This window comes from Symphodus melops, assembly GCF_947650265.1.
Source record: "Symphodus melops genome assembly, chromosome: 20".
Taxonomy (NCBI): domain Eukaryota; kingdom Metazoa; phylum Chordata; class Actinopteri; order Labriformes; family Labridae; genus Symphodus; species Symphodus melops.
Genome location: NC_136710.1, coordinates 9,759,301 through 9,781,845, shown reverse-complemented (window position 1 = coordinate 9,781,845; position 22,545 = coordinate 9,759,301). Strand labels below are relative to the sequence as shown.

At 41.0% G+C, this 22,545-nt stretch overlaps 3 long non-coding RNA genes across 3 annotated transcripts; all 3 read right to left on the bottom strand.

The window, feature by feature from the left end:
- Positions 1-2,933: 2,933 nt before the first annotated feature.
- On the bottom strand, positions 2,934-4,106 carry LOC306841521. Its single transcript, XR_013781539.1, has 2 exons — positions 3,978-4,106; positions 2,934-3,888 (listed from the first exon to the last, which is right to left on the bottom strand). It is a non-coding gene; the product is annotated as an uncharacterized lncRNA (long non-coding RNA).
- Positions 4,107-4,794: 688 nt separating this feature from the next.
- LOC306841503 lies at positions 4,795-5,911 on the bottom strand. The gene is made up of 3 exons (XR_013781532.1): positions 5,569-5,911; positions 5,300-5,364; positions 4,795-5,151 (listed from the first exon to the last, which is right to left on the bottom strand). It is a non-coding gene; the product is annotated as an uncharacterized lncRNA (long non-coding RNA).
- A 10,711-nt stretch (positions 5,912-16,622) lies between these two features.
- On the bottom strand, positions 16,623-19,648 carry LOC306841888. The gene is made up of 7 exons (XR_013781606.1): positions 19,189-19,648; positions 18,920-18,984; positions 18,596-18,771; positions 18,139-18,464; positions 17,903-17,967; positions 17,664-17,812; positions 16,623-17,574 (listed from the first exon to the last, which is right to left on the bottom strand). It is a non-coding gene; the product is annotated as an uncharacterized lncRNA (long non-coding RNA).
- Between the last annotated feature and the right edge of the window lie 2,897 nt (positions 19,649-22,545).

Here is a 22,545-nt window from a genome sequence, read left to right as displayed (position 1 = left end):
AATTAAATAGTGGATATCTAGTAGGCCATTAACTGAGAGTTTTCACTCAATACTCTCCTCATTGCTGCTTATTGATATTAAGTTAGGGGAGTGTAAATTAATTATGATCTTTTGCTTACTTTTACCAAAGCAACAACCTCCAGTCTTGGAAAAAAAAGCAAAGTGCAATTGCAAAATCCTGCAGTTTGTTGATTGTCTGTTTTGTATATTTTTACAGCTTAGATTTTCTTGTTTTAGTTTTCAGTCTTTCTTGATATTGCTTGTTTTCCTTTCCTGTGTGTTTCTTTATCTAAATGTTTCCTACAATAGTCTTTAGTGTTTTATATTTTGTAGTTTCCTATACGTACTTGTGTTTCTTTGTACTAGTATGTATTATTAATGTTAAATTGAGTTCTCTTTGTTTGTAGTATTTCCAGTTGTACTTCGTAGTTTATTTTTCCCTCTGTGAATCTTGAGTCTTTAACGTTTCCCTCATTGTCTTCACCTGTGTAGTGTGTCTCACCTGTGTTTGATTTCCTGTGTATCGGGTGCTTTCACGTTTTCATTTTTTGCTTAGGAAGGTTCTTAACAGAGTGAAGTGACCTGGAAGCATCTAAGTGATCAGCGCTGTTCGAATGCTCTAAAAGCTGAGGAAAGGTGCGTCAATGCTTCCTTTATAACCTCCTTTAGCATGGATCCTCCTTTAAGAAAGAAGATGAGATAATGCAGTTTCACAATTTAAGGAATTATGAAAGGATTTGAACATCCGATGTACATCACTGTATTGACTGAGATCTGATGAAATGTGGAATCAACCTGCATTTGGTTTAACTATTAATTTGACTTGTAATTTGTTAGTGCTTTTGCATTTATTTAATTTATTTCTTTAGTTTTGTTTTGTGTGAAGAAGGTGAGCATTGTGTTTATACATTCTTGTATAATGTTTAGTGTGGATGCCTTGCTGTTATTTGATGTTGATTCCTACGGTAAATTGTAGTAGAAAACATTGACAAGGAAAGAAAACAGACACACGGATCATGTTGCATTGATATGGCTTGAACAACTTGCAATAATCTAAATCCCATATGTGAACTATAAATGTTATGCTGATGTAATACAACCAAAGTAATGTAGCCTATAGTAGTCCATATTCCGTTGATTTCAACGTCAACCTTTTGGTAGTTAGGATAATTTCACAGATAAGAAGGCACAGCAGAACATTTTAAAGATGTGCAAAGAGGATAGGAAGGACAATCCAATCCAGCCTGAGTCTGTGTTCCTTTGCTCTTGTGTAGTATACAGTACTAAGAAGTGCTTAATAATGACTAATAAGCAGCCAGTAGGCTACTAATTAGTATGATTATAAGCAACTAGTTAGTCAATATTGTGAGTTTTATTTGAAGTGTTACCACAATAATAAGAGGAATCCTAGTATCCATCCATTATGTATACAACTTTTCCCGTATGATAGTTGTTATTGGTCGAGAGGCAGAGTGCAACCTCGACTGTTCCTCACATTTCACATGATTTTTTATTCACATACATCTTTGTTGACATTTGAGACAAAGTAAGAAAGTGTCCATGTATGTGAACTGGTCCCCAAAGCAGCTATCTAAAGCTTATGCTAGGGGGCCATGACAAACAAAAATAGGGTGTGTGGCCTACACATAATACATGACATACATCTCATTCATACAACAAATTGCAGTAGATCCCATTTAACAAGTAAAGTGATGTTTTAAGAGTTTTCCTTACGATTGAGAGGTAGGAAGTGACATTACACTACACTCCTTGCAATGCGTTTTAATCTCTGTTTTTTTCCTGTAATTATGTGATGTGCGTGTTTCTGGTGAGGTAGGTGTGCTGGGAATAGCAGATTGGAACAAGCTCACATCGTCTAGTATTCAAGCCAGAGACCACCTGATACGTAGTACATGCATTGTGAAATATGTTATATTCAGTGAGTCTTAAAAGACCATAAATAGAGAAGATAAGATGGGTTGGGGCATTGAAATCAGACCATGGCGCGGATGATTTTTTGTAGATGAGTGGGGTAAATAATACACCATAATGTTGCAGTAGTTTAAATGGGGTTCAAAGAGGGATTTGTAAAGAACAAGAAGTGTTGCATGAGGAAGCAGGTGTCTCAGCTTAAAGAACAGACCAACGTATTTTGATAATTGTTTAACAAGGTAGTCAATATGGTATTTGAAGTTTAGGCAGTCATCTATGAAAACCACCAAGAATTTAGTCGTCATTACTCTTTTCAGCCCCTCTGCATTTATTTTGATCTGAAAATGAGTGTCCTCGAAGTTAAGTTGTTGTAAATCCCACTGCTTATTTATAGAAAAACAATCAGCCACACTCATTAACCCCTAGGGGCAATTAATAGTCATCAATCAACCTAATCAGCATGTCTTTGAACTGTGGGAGGAAGCTGGAGGAGCTGAAGAGAAACCACATATGCACAGGGAGGCCCTGTCCAAAAAGGTTTTGATGAATGAACCTCTTCGCTGACTCACTTGACTCTGTTTCCCTATAGCTAAAAGCAGCAGCTCTCGATTGTTGTCCAGATTTCCTTTTCCTCTTGTTGTAAAATGAACAAATTCCTAACTTCTATGAATTAAAGCTTACAGTAAAAAGTTTAAAAACTGAGTTACAATCAAAAATGTACTCTTTGTGCTCAAAGAAGTGCTTAAAAATGTAAAGTGGAAGTTTTGGTTCTCACATATCTCAAAATGTCTGTTTTCTATTAAGCAAATGCAATCTGATATCCAAAGGTGTTTCACTGACACAAGGATGGTTGCAACAGACTGTAAGACATTATTGTTAAAATTGATTATATGAAATCACAAACATTGTTTATTGTCTGTGCTTAAATGACAGCTACTGATCATACAGTTACCCTGACACACTCTAAAACAAACCAGAATTTCAAAAATCAGTTGAGACAATTTCAATTCTTTAAAGAGTTTATATTCTGATCATTGTAAACTTTCTGAAATGTTTAATACAAACAGCAAAAAGTTTAAAAAATAATAATAATACAGCGATACAGTTTTACATAAATATAAATTGAATAAATAAGAAAGGTGACAGTGCATTGTTTTGAAAATGACAAGTTAAAAAAATAATTGAACACATAAGTTCAGGGGTTTGCAGTTTAAGATGTTTTCCTTTAAAAAGGTAAAAGAAATTGTTTCCCTATAACAATCCTGTTTGATAATCCACATTTTATTTGTATATACAGAAAAGTTAGAATCGTAAACTTGTGCAATTCTTTACTTAGATGAAGACTATCTTACCACTCTGTATTTCCCTTTATATAGAAACATCAGCAATTTCTCCATCTGCTTGTGTCAAACTAAAGAAGTACAACTCAGGTAGAAATGAGAGATTTTACAGTTCTTTTCAGTGTGGCTAGTTTGACTTGTTTAGCAAACAAACGAGAAAAGACTCAACGAGACAGCACGAGTAACTCTCACTAGATTACTTACAATTCACAGGAAAGAAAGACACAGTTGTTTATTAATAGTGCAACCATTTTTAAAAAAAATCCCAATGCTAAATATAAGTGATACTATATTGTATTGTTTATAATTATAATGATGCTTTAGAGGACAAAAAAATAGTCTTTCTGTATGGCCAAGGATCGTGGACCTTCCCAGGTACATTCATTCAGTTTCAACAGACAAATCAAATCCACTGTCCTAACTAGAAAGTTATGGTTAGTGAATCCAAGACAAGGTTGAAGACCATCTTGGATATTTACATACCAGTAAAGGCAGTCCTGTTCTCTTTTGAATGTTAATCAATGCTGAGGCTATTGCTGGTTTGACAGTAGCCATGACAAGGGTACCAGACACAATGCCGTGAGGAGACTGATCTTGTGACTAATTCCACTTGAAGCTGTAAATGAGGAGAAATTGAAAACACATTAGTTAAATAAACAGTTTTGCAATTTTATATATTTTTGATCAGGCAGCATAAATGCTTACAAATGCCATCGACGGTGATCGAAGTTCCTTCAATGTCAAAGCCAACTACAGTCGATGATGCATTGACCAAAACTTCTGCAATCTGAGTGTTGTTTGGAACAAATGTGCTGACAAATGCAAGGCTCAGTACATTGATGATTGATCCATTTCTGCAGATGGGAGGAGAAAAACAATATTTTGTCAGATTCAAGTTCAAGACAACATTCTCAAATTGTAACTAGGTCATTGTGGAAAATTACCTGAATGCGGTGACGTTCAAAAACTTGAATGAGGATGGAAATGTATTTTGATACAGAGGTTGAAGCTGCAAAAAAAAAAAAAAAGATATTCAAAAACAGTTAAATGCAATATTGATTTACATACGGATTAGATAAGAGCATTGTGATCAGACAATAAAATATTTGATAGGTTTCTTGAGTCTGAAAATTTAATTGTGATTTCTGAGACATACCTGTGTCTTTATCATTGAAGCACGATTCTGAAAAGCCAAAGATGATGTATCCAGCAAATCAGATGTAAAAGAGGTTTGAAGAGATCTGAAGGTCACGTTTACACGTATATTTGGTGCAGAAGTAGGTGCTGCAGTGGCTGGAGCTGCAGTGGCTGGAGCTGCAGTGCCTGGAGCTGTAGTGGCTGGTGCTGAAGTGGCTGGAACTGTAGCGGCTGAAGCTGTAGTGGCTGGAGCTGTAGTGGCTGGTGCTGTAGTGGCTGGAACTGTAGCGGCTGAAGCTGTAGCGGCTGGAGCTGTAGTGGCTGGAGCTGTAGTGGCTGGTGCTGAAGTGGCTGGAACTGTAGCGGCTGAAGCTGTAGCGGCTGGAGCTGTAGTGGCTGGAGCTGTAGTGGTATTTGCAACTGAAACCGGACCAGCTATAAAAAATAACATAAGGAACAAGTTAAAGATCATTTGTGCTCAGTAGATTTCAGAGTTGATATAAAATGGCCACTGATGTCAAATTCACAGACCTTATACAAAATTGTGAAGAGTGACGATTACTGACCTGATACTGAAACTGAAGCAGGATTAAAGCTCACACCAGAGGTACTGTTATCACTTGCAGCTTGAACAAGAGTTTGAGCAACAACGCTATTCTGTGGGAGGTCTGCGATTGGAGTAGTCTGATTGAAAGTAACTGCAAGCTCTGCACCAACTCCGTCAGCTCGTGTTGAAACAGGTCTGTATAACGATACCAAATTGGACAACACATGAGGTAAATAAGTTGCTGCCTGCTACTGAGACTTTAAATGTGAAAAATGTCATGTCCATATAAAAGTAAAAATAGTGTACAACTAATAAATAAATTACAAAGTAATTTTTAATTTACCTGAAACTTTTCACATTGCATTTCGAAAAACGATTACCAAATTTGTTTCGGTAAACAGCATTACACTGCAAAAAGGAAGAGGAAGATGTAAGGACCTTTAGTTAGTTGAGCCACAATTTCAATAGAATCAAACATTCCACAAATGAAAATTAAACAATCAAAGGATTCAGTTCAACAAAATGTAAAGATCAAAATAACTATTTGAAAACATGTGGATGCCACAGATGCAGTCGTGAAAAATGCAACATAAACAGCTTAAACATACTCACTCTTCGCACAACTCTTCTTTCAAGAGCTTGGAATGTAGGACTGCTGCGGTTATTCAGATCATCTGTGAAGACTTCGCTGACCAACTCAACATCAAGCACATAAACAGGTACAGTAGGAGTGGTCGCTGCTGGAGCGACTGTGGTTGTTGTTGGAGCTGCAGTGGTTGTTGTTGGAGAACCTGTGGGTGTAGGAGCTGCTGTGGTTGTTGTTGCAGCTATAGTAGGAGTTGTTGGAGCAGAAGTTGGTGTTGTAGTAGCTGCTGTGGTTGCTGTTGGAGCTGCAGATGTTGTCGTTGGAGCTGCTGTGGTTGTAGTTGTAGCAGCAGTGGTAGTAGTTGGAGCTGCTGTGGTTGTAGTTGGAGCTGCAGTGGTTGTTGTTGGAGCTGCTGTGGTTGTTGTGGGAGCTGCAGTGGTTGTCGTTGGAGCTGCAATGGTTGTAGTTGGAGCTGCTGTGGTTGTTGTTGGAGCTGCAGTGGTTGTCGTTGGAGCAGCTGTGGTTGTCGTTGGAGCTGCAGTGGTTGTTGTTGGAGCTGCTGTGGTTGTTGTTGGAGCAGCTGTTGTTGTCGTTGGGGCAGCTGTGGTTGTCGTTGGAGCTGCAGTGGTCGTTGTCGGAGCTGCAGTGGTCGTTGTCGGAGCTGCAGTGGTCGTTGTTGGAGAAGCAGTGGTTGTCGTTGGAGCTTCTGTGGTTGACGTTGGAGCTGCTGTGGTTGTCGTTGGAGCTGCTGTTGTTGTTGGAGCTGCTGTGGTTGTTGTTGGAGCAGCAGTGGTTGTTGTTGGAGCAGCAGTGGTTGTTGTTGGAGCAGCAGTGGTTGTTGTTGGAGCTGCAGTGGTTGTCGTTGGAGCAGCTGTTGTTGTTGTTGGAGCTGCTGTGGTTGTTATTGGAGCTACAGTGGTTGTTGTTGGAGCTGCAGTCGTTGTTGTAGGAGCTGCAGTTGTTGTCGTTGGTACAGCTGTTGTTGTTGTTGGAGCTGCAGTTGTTGTCGTTGGAGCAACTGTTGTTGTTGTTAGTGGTGCTGTTGTTGTCGTTGGAGCTGCTGTGGTTGTTGTTGGAGCCGCAGTGGTTGTTGTTGGAGCTGCTGTGGTTGTTGTCGGAGCAACAGTGGTTGTTGTTGGAGCTGCAGTTGTTGTCGTTGGTACAGCTGTTGTTGTTGTTGGAGCTGCAGTTGTTGTCGTTGGAGCAACTGTTGTTGTTGTGTGAGCAGCTGTTGTTGTTGTTGGTGCTGCTGCTGTGGTTGTTGGTGCTGCAGTGGTTGTTGTTGGAGCAGCAGTGGTTGTTGTTGGAGCTGCTGTGGTTGTTGTTGGAGCTCCAGTGGTTGTTGTTTGAGAAGCAGTGGTTGTCGTTGGAGCAGCTGTTGTTGTTGTTGGTGGTGATGTGGTTGTCGCTGTAGCAGCTGTTGTTGTCGTTGGAGCTGCTGTGGTTGTTGTTGGAGCCGCAGTGGTTGTTGTTGGAGCTGCAGTTGTTGGAGCTGCTGTGGTCGTTGTTGGAGCTGCTGTGGTTGTTGTTGGCGCTGCAGTTGTTGGAGCTGCTGTGGTCGTTGTTGGAGCTGCTGTGGTTGTCGTTGGAGCAGCTGTGGTTGTAGTTGGAGCTGCAGTGGTTGTTGTTGGAGCTGCTGTGGTTGTAGTTGGAGCTGCAGTGGTTGTTGTTGGAGCAACTGTGGTTGTTGTTGGAGCTGCTGTGGTTGTTGTTGGAGCTGCTGTGGTTGTAGTTGGAGCTGCTGTGGTTGTAGTTGGAGCTGCAGTGGTTGTCGTTGGAGCAGCTGTGGTTGTCGTTGGAGCTGCTGTGGTTGTTGTTGGAGCAGCTGTGGTTGTCGCTGGAGCTGCTGTGGTTGTAGTTGGAGCTGCAGTGGTTGTTGTTGGAGCTGCAGTGGTTGTTGTTGGAGCAACTGTGGTTGTTGTTGGAGCTGCTGTGGTTGTTGTTGGAGCAGCTGTGGTTGTTGTTGGAGCAGCTGTGGTTGTCGTTGGAGCTGCTGTGGTTGTTGTTGGAGCAGCTGTGGTTGTTGTTGGAGCAGCTGTGGTTGTCGTTGGAGCTGCTGTGGTTGTTGTTGGAGCCGCAGTGGTTGTTGTTGGAGCTGCAGTGGTTGTTGTTGGAGCTGCTGTGGTTGTTGTTGGCGCTGCAGTTGTTGGAGCTGCTGTGGTCGTTGTTAGAGCTGCTGTGGATGTAGTTGGAGCAGCAGTGGTCGTTGTTGGAGCAGCTGTTGTTGTAGTTGGAGCTGCTGTGGTTGTTGTTGGAGCTGCAGTGGTTGTCGTTGGAGCAGCTGTGGTTGTAGTTGGAGCTGCAGTGGTGGTTGTTGGAGCTGCTGTGGTTGTCGTTGGAGCAGCTGTGGTTGTAGTTGGAGCTGCAGTGGTTGTTGTTGGAGCTGCTGTGGTTGTAGTTGGAGCTGCTGTGGTTGTTGTTGGAGCTGCTGTGGTTGTAGTTGGAGCTGCAGTTGTTGTTGTTGGACCTGCAATTGTTGTCGTTGGAGCTGCTGTGGTTGTAGTTGGAGCTGCTGTGGTTGTTGTTGGAGCTGCAGTGGTTGTTGTTGGAGCAACTGTGGTTGTTGTTGGAGCAGCAGTTGTTGTCGTTGGAGCAGCTGTGGTTGTCGTTGGAGCTGCTGTGGTTGTAGTTGGAGCTGCAGTGGTTGTTGTTGGAGCTGCAGTGGTTGTTGTTGGAGCAACTGTTGTTGTTGTTGGAGCTGCTGTGGTTGTTGTTGGAGCAGCTGTGGTTGTTGTTGGAGCAGCTGTGGTTGTCGTTGGAGCTGCTGTGGTTGTTGTTGGAGCAGCTGTGGTTGTTGTTGGAGCAGCTGTGGTTGTCGTAGGAGCTGCTGTGGTTGTTGTTGGAGCTGCTGTTGTTGTTGGAGCTGCTGTTGTTGTTGTTGTTGGTGCTGCTGCTGTGGTTGTAGTTGGAGCTGCTGTGGTTGTTGTTGGAGCTGCTGTTGTTGTTGGAGCTGCTGTTGTTGTTGTTGTTGGTGCTGCTGCTGTGGTTGTAGTTGGAGCTGCTGTCGTTGTTGTTGGAGCTGTAGTGGTTGTTGTTGGAGCAGCAGTGGTTGTTGTTGGAGCTGCTGTTGTTGTTGTTGTTGGTGCTGCTGCTGTGGTTGTCGTTGGAGCTTCTGTGGTTGTTGTTGGAGCCGCTGTGGTTGTTGTTGGAGCTGCAGTGGTTGTTGTTGGCGCTGCAGTTGTTGGAGCTGCAGTGGTTGTTGTCGGAGCAGCAGTGGTCGTTGTTGGAGCTGCTGTGGTTGTAATTGGAGCTGCTGTGGTTGTTGTTGGAGCAGCTGTTGTTGTTGTTGTTGGAGCTGCTGTGGTTGTCATTGGAGCAGCTGTTGTTGTTGGTGCTGCTGCTGTGGTTGTCGTTGGAGCAGCTGTTGTTGTTGTTTGAGCTGCTGTGGTTGTCGTTGGAGCTGCTGTGGTTGTTGTTGGAGCTGCTGTGGTTGTCGTTGGAGCAGCTGTTGTTGTTGGAGCTGCAGTGGTCGTTGTTGGAGCTGCTGTGGTTGTTGTTGGAGCTGCAGTGGTTGTTGGAGCAGCAGTGGTCGTTGTTGGAGCTGCTGTGGTTGTAGTTGGAGCAGCTGTTGTTGTTGTTGGAGCTGCTGTGGTTGTAGTTGGAGCAGCTGTTGTTGTTGTTGGAGCTGCTGTGGTTGTTGTTGGAGCAGCAGTGGTTGTTGTTGGAGCTGCTGTTGTTGTTGTTGTTGGTGCTGCTGCTGTGGTTGTCGTTGGAGCTTCTGTGGTTGTTGTTGGAGCCGCTGTGGTTGTTGTTGGAGCTGCAGTGGTTGTTGTTGGCGCTGCAGTTGTTGGAGCTGCAGTGGTTGTTGTCGGAGCAGCAGTGGTCGTTGTTGGAGCTGCTGTGGTTGTAATTGGAGCTGCTGTGGTTGTCGTTGGAGCTGCTGTGGTTGTTGTTGGAGTTGCTGTGGTTGTTGTTGGAGCTACTGTGGTTGTCGTTGAAACGGTTGTCATCGTCATTGCTGGTGACATTAATAGAGCAGTTGATATTGAATTTTTTGAAAAACAAAATATCAAAATGAAGTTATAGATGTTTTCCATTAATATATCTAATAATTTGTTCCCCATGCATTTTATGTAAAGCAAAATGGTAATGACCTGTTTCCCCCCATCAAGGCTCTGATACTTGTCTCTTAAATTATTTATTCATTGACATTTACATTGCACATCGTAAATCATACTCAACTTACCTGTTAGAATCAGAATAAATGACGTGATCTTTCGAACAGCCATCTTCTCTCTTCTCTTCTGTGAAAAAGAAAAAGAACTCAATACACAAAGTTTCTTTGGAGCCTGTCTAGTCTGTGAAACAGGTAAAGAATATTTGTCTTATTTACTGTAAAAGGTTATTGCCTCTAAACTCCCATTTCGTGATCTACACATGGATAGGAGTATTTTCAGCATCATGGAGTGGAAGTGAAGAGTTCTCAAATTGTCAAGTGCTCAATGTTTAATGTAATTGTTATCTTGTATGTAATGTAAGTATGCTGGTGTAATTTGAACTACAACAGTGTTATATTGAAAACAAGTACAAATCATAACTTTAGATTTTTTAAAAATGTTTACACAATAATTTTACAAAAATGTACTAAAGCTTAGATACAGATGGAAAATTTACTCACCTCGAAACGAAAGATCCACAAAGAGTTATTTATTCCTTCTCTGTATAGGATTTTTATATTTTCTGTAGTGATGAATCAAACTTGAGTTTACGGTTGAGTGCTTTTCACCTTGTTGACAACTCTCATGTGTTAAGGGCTTTATATATCCGAAAGGAGTAATTGATGACTACGTGTCTCTAACGTGTTGAATATTTCTGAAATGTTGTGACGTCAATGCCGTGAACAAAGGCAAATCACTATTTACACATTTTTATTTCTGTCATTATCTTGGCACAGCTTTGTGGTACACTCCCTTCTTTTGTCCTGTGACACAAGGTGCCGGTACGTTCCACTTATGTGAAAGTAGACAGAAGTTACACCGGTACGACAGAAAGTTATGAAATTAAGTATCTTTTTTGAATGGGCTATACAAACAAAATGTAAAAAAGAGCAATAACTGTTGTGAAGTTATATCATATTCGGCGATTAAGGTTTGTGTACTTTTGCCACGGGTGCGGGCAGAAATTAGGAGGACCCATGTGCAGAAAAAAGAAGTGATTTAAACTAAAATACCAGGACAACCAGTTGTGTTTGATCAAACTCTTTCTTTTGACCTTCACATTAAAGCGGTGACAAGAGTGTCATTTTTTCACCTAAGAAACATCGCTAAAATTAGATCAATCCTGTCCTTTAATGATGCTGAGACTCTTATCCATGCATTTGTATCATCACGGTTGGATTACTGTAATGTTCTTCTGTCGGGTCTGCCCAAGAAGAGTCTGCGAGGTCTGCAGATGGTGCAGAACGCTGCAGCACGCCTTCTTACTGGATCCAACAGGTATGAGCACATAACTCCGGTGCTCTCCTCTCTCCACTGGTTGCCTGTTCACGCCAGAGCGGATTTTAAAGTGTTACTGCTGACTTTTAAAATTGTAAATGGCTCTGCACCAGCATACCTGACTGGTCTCTTAGATTTGTATGTGCCTGCTCGGTCACTTCGCTCACAGGGGACTGGCCTCTTAGCTGTCCCTAAGGTTCGCAAAAAGACTATTGGTGAGCGGTCCTTTTCATTCCGCGCTCCCACTCTCTGGAACACTCTCCCTGCGGACATCAGACTTTCTTGTTCCATTGATGTGTTCAAAGCAAAGTTGAAGACCCACCTTTTCACTGCTGTTTATGCCTGATGTTTTTAATGATGTGTTATGTCTGTGTGTTGAGCTTTTAAGCTGTGTAAAGCACTTTGTCTAAAAGCGCTCTATAAATAAAATTATTATTATTATTATTATTAAAAACGTACTCAAACAATATTCCAAAATATCCAAAATCCATGATGAGAAAAACAATGGAAGTCCAGCAAGCAGACACGACAGAGTCGGACCAACTTTCCTTTATTTACAGTCAATGATCTTTGAAACTGTTCTGGACCTGGTTAACCAGCAACATTTAATGAATTAACAAAATGAATGCTTGTTCAACTATTTGCTTTATTTACAGTCAATGGTCTTTGAAACTGTTGCTAAAAGCAGCTTTTTCAACGTTTATACAAAAATATAATCAAACTTTTTATTTAGACTTTTGATTTCATAAATTGCTTCAGAAGTACAAGCAGGAAAGAAGAAATGAAAAATTAAAAGATTAAAACGTCAGATTTTTAACAAGGTTTCTATTTGTTAATGAATATGATATAATGATGTCATGACTGAACTAGTGGAAGAGATGCCATATTTTAAAAAAGGCAGCAGCAATATGAGGGAATGGAGCAGGGTTATATAATAGATGTCACCAAGCTATGTGAACAGCTGATGATAACAAGAAAAGGAATGAGCATGCTTAGAGAAGCAATGTCACATAGTATGACAAAAACAAAAAACCCAATAAAACAATTATATAGTCTTCCTAACTGAACTTTCAATACAGACAAGTGTGATGTTTTCATTTGTTAACAGTAAAAAACATTTAAGTTAAACAGTAAGATCAAAAAGTCCTGATCTAGTGGTTGTTATTTGATAATAAATGCTAGGCTCACGTGACCATCTGCAAACACAGAGCTATAGTGGTTCCCAGTCTGAATGCTACATAAAAATAAAATACATGGAAAGGTGCACCTATTTGTGGTGTCGCTCACAGTGCAAACGGACCGGTGATACCATTTTTAGTTTTCAAGATATTTGAGGTTTTGCAAGCAGTGGTAAGCCCATTCAAACACGGATTGTTCTGGAAGATGAAAGCTTTATGCCAACCAATCAGTCAGCAGCAGATTGTCAGAGTTACAGTGATGACATCATTGTTTTAGTGGGACAGAGTCCTGTTAGTGTCACTGTGGAATTGAATCTGATCATTTTCATTTGGCTACCTTCATTTCTTTTAAAACTCTGTGAGGAGTTTGTATCTTGTTCTAAAACATACTGAAATTATTACAACACATCTTTCTGACAAAAGACTAACGATGAATGAATTATGATTTTTAATGCCTTGAAGTGATGCCACAGGTAGATAAAGCCATGAAAAACAAAATGTACACCACTTGTAGATTAGTGGGTTTTTTTTAAATCTCACATATTGTTATAATTATACTATAGTAATGATAATAACAAGAATGGTAACATTCTCAATTAAGGTAACAATATTAGTGTCTGATTAGCATACTAATTAGCATACTATATACTATTAGTCAACAGTATCTTATTTAAATGACCCTACTTGTATTTAGATATAGTTATCGAAATATATTTAATTCTCATTTACTGCACTATAGTTCTGTTTACATCTGTTCATTACTGCGTACTGTATGCGTATCTGTTTACTTCTTTAGTCGAAGCACTGTCCACTGATACCTCTGTTTACATATTCTTTTACTTCTGTTCACATGCACACTTGTCGGCTTACATCTGTTTACATATAAGTCTGTTTACATCATCCGATCGCTGTCCTTTGTATCAAACTTTGTAATTTTGTATTTTAACTTTGTACTAACATCTTGACACTTATTCTTTTGTGACATATTCGTTTTGGCACTTTATTTTTTGCAAACATTTAGGGCCAGATTTACTAAAGGTTTGCGTGTATTAAAACGTGTGCAAACTTGATACCACCAGTAAAATATGTGCTATCTGATCTACTAACAGCGTGCAGTGAGGATTGCGTCTTTCATATGAGCAAAACAACACGTACTGTTCATGTAGTACGTTTGCCTTAATGAATATGCAAAACGAGGTGTTTCTGCCCAAGTGCGCAAAATACTGGGAGGAGAACATGCAAAAAAAGAGGTTAAGTTAGTACACGCAATGTGACTTACCAAGCCAGGCAAAAATTGCGGTTGTTGTGACGGTGTCTGAATTTAACACATTTGAAAAGAACGTGCTAATCCAAGAGCCCCAGTGTTATGCACTGCAGATTGCAGTTAGGAGGACAAATTCACGCAATTGTTCTTAGTAAATCACCCGCAAAACGCCCACAAGCCAAACGTGAACACGCAATTTAGTCCTCTTTAATTGAGATCTTAGTAAATCTGGCCCTTAATCTTTTGTCGACTCTGTAGCTTTGGTTAAATGTTTTAGTATTGCTGCACTGTCATTCATCCTGCAGTTTGTCGATTGTCTGTTTGATTATTTGGTTTTGTATATTTTCACAGCTTAGATTTTCTTGTTTTAGTTCTCAGTCTTTCTTGATATTGCTTGTTTTCCTTTCCTGTGTGTTTCTTTATCGAAATGTTTCCTACTATAGTCTTTAGTGTTTTATATTTTGTAATTTCCTATACGTACTTGTTTCTTTGCACTAGTATGTATTATTAATGTTAAATTTAGTTCTCTTTGTTTGTAGTAGTTCCAGTTGTACGTCTGTGAATCTTGAGTCTTTAATGTTTCCCTCAATTTTGATTACCTTCATTGTCTTCACCTGTGTAGTGTGTCTCACCTGTGTTTGATTTCCTGTGTATCGGGTGCTTTCACGTTTTCATTTTTTGCTTAGGAAGGTTCTTAACAGAGTGAAGTGACCTGGAAGCATCTAAGTGATCAGCGCTGTTCGAATGCTCTAAAAGCTGAGGAAAGGTGCGTCAATGCTTCCTTTATAACCTCCTTTAGCATGGATCCTCCTTTAAGAAAGAAGATGAGATAATGCAGTTTCACAATTCAAGGAATTATGAAAGGATTTGAACATCCGATGTACATCACTGTATTGACTGAGATCTGATGAAATGTGGAATCAACCTGCATTTGGTTTAACTATTAATTTGACTTGTAATTTGTTAGTGCTTTTGCATTTCTTTAGTTTTATTTTGTGTGAAGAAGGTGAGCATTGTGTTTATACATTCTTGTATAATATTTAGTGTGGATGCCTTGCTGTTATTTGATGTTGATTCCTACGGTAAATTGTAGTAGAAAACATTGACAAGGAAAGAAAACACGGATCATGTTGCATTGATATGGCTTGAACAACTTGCAATAATCTAAATCCCATATGTGAACTATAAATGTTATGCTGATGTAATACAACCAAAGTAAAGTAGCCTATAGTAGTCCATATTCCGTTGATTTCAACGTCAACCTTTTGGTAGTTAGGATAATTTCACAGAGAAGAAGGCACAGCAGAACATTTTAAAGATGTGCAAAGAGGATAGGAAGGACAATCCAATCCAGCCTGAGTCTGTGTTCCTTTGCTCTTGTGTAATTTACAGTACTAAGAAGTACTTAATAATGACTAATAAGCAGCCAGTAGGCTACTAATTAGTATGATTATAAGCAACTAGTTAGTCAATATTGTGAGTTTTATCTGAAGTGTTACCACAATAATAAGAGGAATCCTAGTATCCATCCATTATGTATACAACTTTTCCCATATGATAGTTGTTATTGGTCGAGAGGCAGAGTGCAACCTCGACTGTTCCTCACATTTCACATGATTTTTTATTCACATACATCTTTGTTGACATTTGAGACAAAGTAAGAAAGTGTCCATGTATGTGAACTGGTCCCCAAAGCAGCTATCTAAAGCTTATGCTAGGGGGCCATGACAAACAAAAATAGGGTGTGTGGCCTACACATAATACATGACATACATCTCATTCATACAACAAATTGCAGTAGATCCCATTTAACAAGTAAAGTGATGTTTTAAGAGTTTTCCTTAAGATTGAGAGGTAGGAAGTGACATTACACGTACAAGGTGAGAGATAGTAATAAAATAATAAAGTAAAGACATGCATCAGGAAGACATATACAAACTTACTAAGTGTTTCTTGAGATTGTGTTTAAAGGTGAAAATAGTGCTTCATAGGTTTTCAAATTTCCATCCAGCTCGCTCCAGATTTGTGGTCTCCGGCACACTACACTCCTTGCAATGCGTTTTAATCTCTGTTTTTTTCCTGTAATGATGTGATGTGTGTGTTTCTGGTGAGGTAGGTGTGCTGGGAATAGCAGATTGGAACAAGCTCACATAATCTAGTATTCAAGCCAGAGACCACCTGATACGTAATACATGCATTGTGAAATATGTTATATTCAGTGAGTCTTAAAAGACCATAAATAGAGAAGATAAGATGGGTTGGGGCATTGAAATCAGACCATGGCGCGGATGATTTTTTTTAGATGAGTGGGGTAAATAATACACCATAATGTTGCAGTAGTTTAAATGGGGTTCAAAGAGGGATTTGTAAAGAACAAGAAGTGTTGCATGAGGAAGCAGGTGTCTCAGCTTAAAGAACAGACCAACGTATTTTGATAATTGTTTAACAAGGTAGTCAATATGGTATTTGAAGTTTAGGCAGTCATCTATGAAAACCACCAAGAATTTAGTCGTCATTACTCTTTTCAGCCCCTCTGCCTTTATTTTGATCTGAAAATGAGTGTCCTCGAAGTTAAGTTGTTGTAAATCCCACTGCTTATTTATAGAAAAACAATCAGCCACACTCTAGGGGCAATTAATAGTCATCAATCAACCTAATCAGCATGTCTTTAAACTGTGGGAGGAAGCTGGAGTAGCCGGAGAGAAACCACATATGCACAGGGAGGCCCTGTCCAAAAAGGTTTTGATGAATGAACCTCTTCGCTGACTCACTTGACTCTGTTTCCCTATAGCTAAAAGCAGCGGCTCTCGATTGTTGTCCAGATTTCCTTTTCCTCTTGTTGTAAAATGAACAAATTCCTAACTTCTATGAATTAAAGCTTACAATAACAAGTTTAAAAACTGAGTTACAATCAAAAATGTACTCTTTGTGCTCAAAGAAGTGCTTAAAAATGTAAAGTGGAAGTTTTGGTTCTCACATATCTCAAAATGTCTGTTTTCTATTAAGCAAATGCAATCTGATATCCAAAGGTGTTTCACTGACACAAGGATGGTTGCAACAGACTGTAAGACATTATTGTTAAAATTGATTATATGAAATCACAAACATTGCTTATTGTCTGTGCTTAAATGACAGCTACTGATCATACAGTTACCCTGACACACTCTAAAACAAACCAGAATTTCAAAAATCAGTTGAGACAATTTCAATTCTTTAAAGAGTTTATATTCTGATCATTGTAAACTTTCAGAAATGTTTAATACAAACAGCAAAAAGTTAAAAAAGAATAATAATACAGCGATACAGTATTACATAAATATAAATTGAATAAATAAGAAAGGTGACAGTGCATTGTTTTGAAAATGACAAGTTAAAAAAATAATTGAACACATAAGTTCAGGGGTTTGCAGTTTAAGATGTTTTGTTTTAAAAAGGTAAAAGAAATTGTTTCCCTATAACAATCCTGTTTGATAATCCACATTTTATTTGTATATACAGAAAAGTTAGAATCGTAAACTTGTGCAATTCTTTACTTAGATGAAGACTATCTTACCACTCTGTATTTCCCTTTATATAGAAACATCAGCAATTTCTCCATCTGCTTGTGTCAAACTAAAGAAGTACAACTCAGGTAGAAATGAGAGATTTTACAGTTCTTTTCAGTGTGGCTAGTTTGACTTGTTTAGCAAACAAACAAGAAAAGACTCAACGAGACAGCACGAGTAACTCTCACTAGATTACTTACAATTCACAGGAAAGAAAGACACAGTTGTTTATTAATAGTGCAACCATTTTTTTTAAAATCCCAATGCTAAATATAAGTGATACTATATTGTATTGTTTATAATTATAATGATGCTTTAGAGGACAAAAAATAGTCATTCTGTATGGCCAAGGATCGTGGACCTTCCCAGGTACATTCATTCAGTTTCAACAGACAAATGAAATCCACTGTCCTAACTAGAAAGTTATGGTTAGTGAATCCAAGACAAGGTTGAAGACCATCTTGGATATTTACATACCAGTAAAGGCAGTCCTGTTCTCTTTTGAATGTTAATCAATGCTGAGGCTATTGCTGGTTTGACAGTAGCCATGACAAGGGTACCAGACACAATGCCGTGAGGAGACTGATCTTGTGACTAATTCCACTTGAAGCTGTAAATGAGGAGAAATTGAAAACACATTAGTTAAATAAACAGTTTTGCAATTTTATATATTTTTGATCAGGCAGCATAAATGCTTACAAATGCCATCGACGGTGATCGAAGTTCCTTCAATGTCAAAGCCTACTACAGTCGATGATGCATTGACCAAAACTTCTGCAATCTGAGTGTTGTTTGGAACAAATGTGCTGACAAATGCAAGGCTCAGTTCATTGAAGATTGATCCATTTCTGCAGATGGGAGGAGAAAAACAATATTTTGTCAGATTCAAGTCCAAGATAACATTCTCAAATTGTAACTAGGTCATTGTGGAAAATTACCTGAATGCGGTGACGTTCAAAAACTTGAATGAGGATGGAAATGTATTTTGATACAGAGGTTGAAGCTGCAAAAAAAAAAAGAAAGATATTCAAAAACAGTTAAATGCAATATTGCACACCTTAAGTCACATCACTGTGATTTACATATGGATTAGATAAGAGCATTGTGATCAGACAATAAAATCAATGATAGGTTTCTTGAGTCTGAAAATTTAATTGTGATTTCTGAGACATACCTGTGTCTTTATCATTGAAGCACGATTCTGAAAAGCCAAAGATGATGTATCCAGCAAATCAGATGTAAAAGAGGTTTGAAGAGATCTGAAGGTCACGTTTACACGTATATTTGGTGCAGAAGTAGGTGCTGCAGTGGCTGGAGCTGCAGTGGCTGGAGCTGCAGTGGCTGGTGCTGAAGTGGCCGGAACTGTCGTGGCTGAAGCTGTAGTGGCTGGAGCTGTAGTGGCTGGAGCTGTAGTGGCTGGAACTGTAGTGGCTGGAGCTGCAGTGGCTGGAGCTGAAGTGGCTGGAGTTGAAGTGGTATTTGCAACTGAAACCGGACCAGCTACAAAAAATAACATAAGGAATAAGTTAAAGATCATTTGTGCTCAGTAGATTTCAGAGTTGATATAAAATGGCCACTGATGTCAAATTCACAGACCTTATACAAAATTGTGAAGAGTGACGATTACTGACCTGATACTGAAACTGCAGCAGGATTAAAGCTCACACCAGAGGTACTGTTATCACTTGCAGCTTGAACAAGAGTTTGAGCAACAGCGCTATTCTGTGGGAGGTCTGCGATTGGAGTAGTCTGATTGAAAGTAACTGCAAGCTCTGCACCAACTCTGTCAGCTCGTGTTGAAACACGTCTGTATAATGATACCAAATTGGACAACACATGAGGTAAATAAGTTGCTGCCTGCTACTGAGACTGTAAATGTGAAAAATGTCATGTCCATTTAAAAGTAAAAATAGTGTACAACTAATAAATAAATTACAAAGTAATTTTTAATTTACCTGAAACTTTTCACATTGCATTTCGAAAAACGATTACCATATTCGTTTCGGTAAACAGCATTACACTGAAAAAAGGAAGAGGAAGATGTAAGGACCTTTAGTTAGTTGAGCCACAATTTCAATAGAATCAAACATTCCACAAATGAAAATTAAACAATCAAAGGATTCAGTTCAACAAAATGTAAAGATCAAAATAACTATTTGAAAACATGTGGATGCTACAGATGCAGTCGTGAAAAATGCAACTCAAACAGCTTAAACATACTCACTCTTCGCAGAACTCTGCTTTCAAGAGCTTGGAATGTAGGACTGCTGCGGTTATTCAGATCATCTGTGAAGACTTCGCTGACCAACTCAACATCAAGCACATAAACAGGTACAGTAGGAGTGGTCGCTGCTGGAGCGGCTGTGGTTGTTGTTGGAGCTGCAGTGGTTGTTGTTGGAGAACCTGTGGGTGTAGGAGCTGCTGTGGTTGTTGTTGCAGCTATAGTAGGAGTTGTTGGAGCAGAAGTTGGTGTTGTAGTAGCTGCTGTGGTTGCTGTTGGAGCTGCAGTTGTTGTCGTTGGAGCTCCAGTGGTTGTAGTTGGAGCTGCAGTGGTTGTTGTTGGAGCAGCTGTGGTTGTAGTTGGAGCTGCAGTTGTTGTTGGAGCTGCTGTTGTTGTTGTTGGAGCTATTGTGGTTGTCGTTGGAGCTACTGTGGTTGTTGTTGGAGCTGCAGTTGTTGTTGGAACTGCTGTGGTTGTTGTTGGAGCTGCTGTGGTTGTTGTTTGAGCTACAGTTGTTGTCGTTGGAGCAGCTGTTGTTGTTGTTGGAGCTGCTGTGGTTGTTGTTGGAGCTGAAGTGGTTGTTGTTGGAGTTGCTGTGGTTGTTGTCGGAGCAGCAGTGGTTGTTGTCGGAGCTGCAGTGGTCGTTGTTGGAGCTGCTGTGGTTGTAGTTGGTGCTGCAGTGGTTGTTGTTGGAGCAGCTGTGGTTGTAGTTGGAGCTGCAGTTGTTGTTGGAGCTGCTGTTGTTGTTGTTGGAGCTATTGTGGTTGTCGTTGGAGCTACTGTGGTTGTTGTTGGAGCTGCAGTGGTTGTTGTTGGAGCTGCTGTGATTGTCGTTGGAGCTGCTGTGGTTGTTGTTGGAGCTGCAGTTGTTGTTGGAGCTACTGTGGTTGTTGTTGGAGCTGCAGTGGTTGTTGTTGGAGCAGCTGTGGTTGTTGTTGGAGCTGCTGTGGTTGTTGTTGGAGCTGCAGTTGTTGTTGGAGCTTCTGTTGTTGTAGTTGGAGCTGCTGTGGTTGTTGTTGGAGCTGCAGTTGTTGTCGTTGGAGCAGCTGTGGTTGTGGTTGGAGCTGCTGTGGTTGTAGTTGGAGGAGCTGTGGTTGTTGTTGGAGCTGAAGTTGTTGTCGTTGGTACAGCTGTTGTTGTTGTCGGAGATGCAGTTGTTGTCGTTGGCGCAGCTGTTGTTGTAGTTGGAGCTGTTGTGGTTGTTGTTGGAGCTGCAGTTGTTGTCGTTGGAGCAACTGTTGATGTTGTTGGAGCTGCTGTGGTTGTAGTTGGAGCTGCTGTGATTGTTGTTGGAGCTGCTGTGGTTGTTGTTGGAGCTGCAGTTGTTGTCGTTGGTGCAGCTGTTGTTGTTGTTTGAGGTGCTGTGGTTGTTGTCGGAGCAGCAGTGGTTGTCGTTGGAGGAGCTGTGGTTGTAGTTGGAGCTGCTGTGGTTGTAGTTGGAGCTGCTGTGGTTGTTGTTGGAGCTGCAGTTGTTGTCGTTGGTACAGCTGTTGTTGTTGTCGGAGCTGCAGTTGTTGTCGTTGGCGCAGCTGTTGTTGTAGTTGGAGCTGCTGTTGTTGTTGTTGGAGCTGCAGTTGTTGTCGTTGGAGCGACTGTTGTTGTTGTTGGAGCTGCTGTGGTTGTTGTTGGAGCTGCAGTGGTTGTCGTTGGAGCAGCTGTGGTTGTAGTTGGAGCTGCTGTGGTTGTTGTTGGAGCTGCAGTTGTTGTCGTTGGTGCAGCTGTTGTTGTTGTTGGAGCTGCAGTTGTTGTTGGAGCTGCTGTGGTTGTTGTTGGAGCTGCAGTTGTTGTCGTTGGTGCAGCTGTTGTTGTTGTTGGAGCTGCAGTTGTAGTTGGAGCTGCTGTGGTTGTTGTTGGAGCTGCAGTTGTTGTCGTTGGAGCAACTGTTGTTGTTGTTGGAGCTGCTGTTGTTGTTGTTGGAGCTGCAGTTGTTGTCGTTGGTGCAGCTGTTGTTGTTGTTGGAGCTGCAGTGGTTGTTGTTGGAGCTATTGTGGTTGTCGTTGGAGCTGCTGTGGTTGTTGTTGGAGCTGCAGTGGTTGTTGTTGGAGCTATTGTGGTTGTTGTTGGAGCTGCAGTTGTTGTCGTTGGAGCAGCAGTGGTTGTTGTTGGAGCTGCAGTTGTTGTTGGAGCTGCTGTTGTAGTTGGAGCTGCTGTGGTTGTTGTTGGAGCTGCAGTTGTTGTCGTTGGTACAGCTGTTGTTGTTGTCGGAGCTGCAGTTGTTGTCGTTGGCGCAGCTGTTGTTGTAGTTGGAGCTGCTGTGGTTGTTGTTGGAGCTGCAGTTGTTGTCGTTGGTGCAGCTGTTGTTGTTGTTGGAGGTGCTGTGGTTGTTGTTGGAGCAGCAGTGGTTGTCGTTGTAGGAGCTGTGGTTGTAGTTGGAGCTGCTGTGGTTGTAGTTGGAGCTGCTGTGGTTGTTGTTGGAGCTGCAGTTGTTGTCGTTGGAGGAACTGTTGTTGTTGTTGTTGGAGCTGCTGTGGTTGTTGTTGGAGCTGCAGTGGTTGTCGTTGGAGCAGCTGTGGTTGTAGTTGGAGCTGCTGTGGTTGTTGTTGGAGCTGCAGTTGTTGTCGTTGGTGCAGCTGTTGTTGTTGTTGGAGCTGCAGTTGTTGTTGGAGCAGCTGTTGTTGTTGTTGGAGCTGCAGTTGTTGTCGTTGGAGCAGCTGTTGTTGTTGTTGGAGCTGCAGTTGTAGTTGGAGCTGCTGTGGTTGTTGTTGGAGCTGCAGTTGTTGTCGTTGGAGCAACTGTTGTTGTCGTTGGAGCTGCTGTTGTTGTTGTTGGAGCTGCAGTTGTTGTTGTTGGAGCTGCAGTTGTTGTTGGAGCTGCTGTTGTTGTAGTTGGAGCAACTGTTGTTGTTGTTGGAGCTGCTGTGGCTGTTGTTGGAGCTGCAGTGGTTGTCGTTGGAGAAGCTGTGGTTGTTGTTGGAGCTATTGTGGTTGTTGTTGGAGTTGCAGTTGTTGTCGTTGGAGCAACTGTTGTTGTTGTTGGAGCTGCTGTGGTTGTTGTTGGAGCTGCTGTGGTTGTTGTTGGAGCTGCAGTTGTTGTTGGAGCTGCTGTTGTTGTAGTTGGAGCCGCTGTGGTTGTTGTTGGAGCTGCAGTGGTTGTCGTTGGAGCAGCTGTTGTTGTTGTTGCAGCTGCTGTGGTTGTTGTTGGAGCTGCAGTGGTTGTCGTTGGAGCAGCTGTGGTTGTAGTTGGAGCTGCGGTGGTTGTAGTTGGAGCTGCTGTGGTTGTTGTTGGAGCTGCAGTTGTTGTCGTTGGAGCAACTGTTGTTGTTGTTGGAGCTGCTGTGGTTGTAGTTGGAGCTGCAGTGGTTGTCGTTGGAGCAGCTGTGGTTGTAGTTGGAGCTGCTGTGGTTGTTGTTGGAGCTGCAGT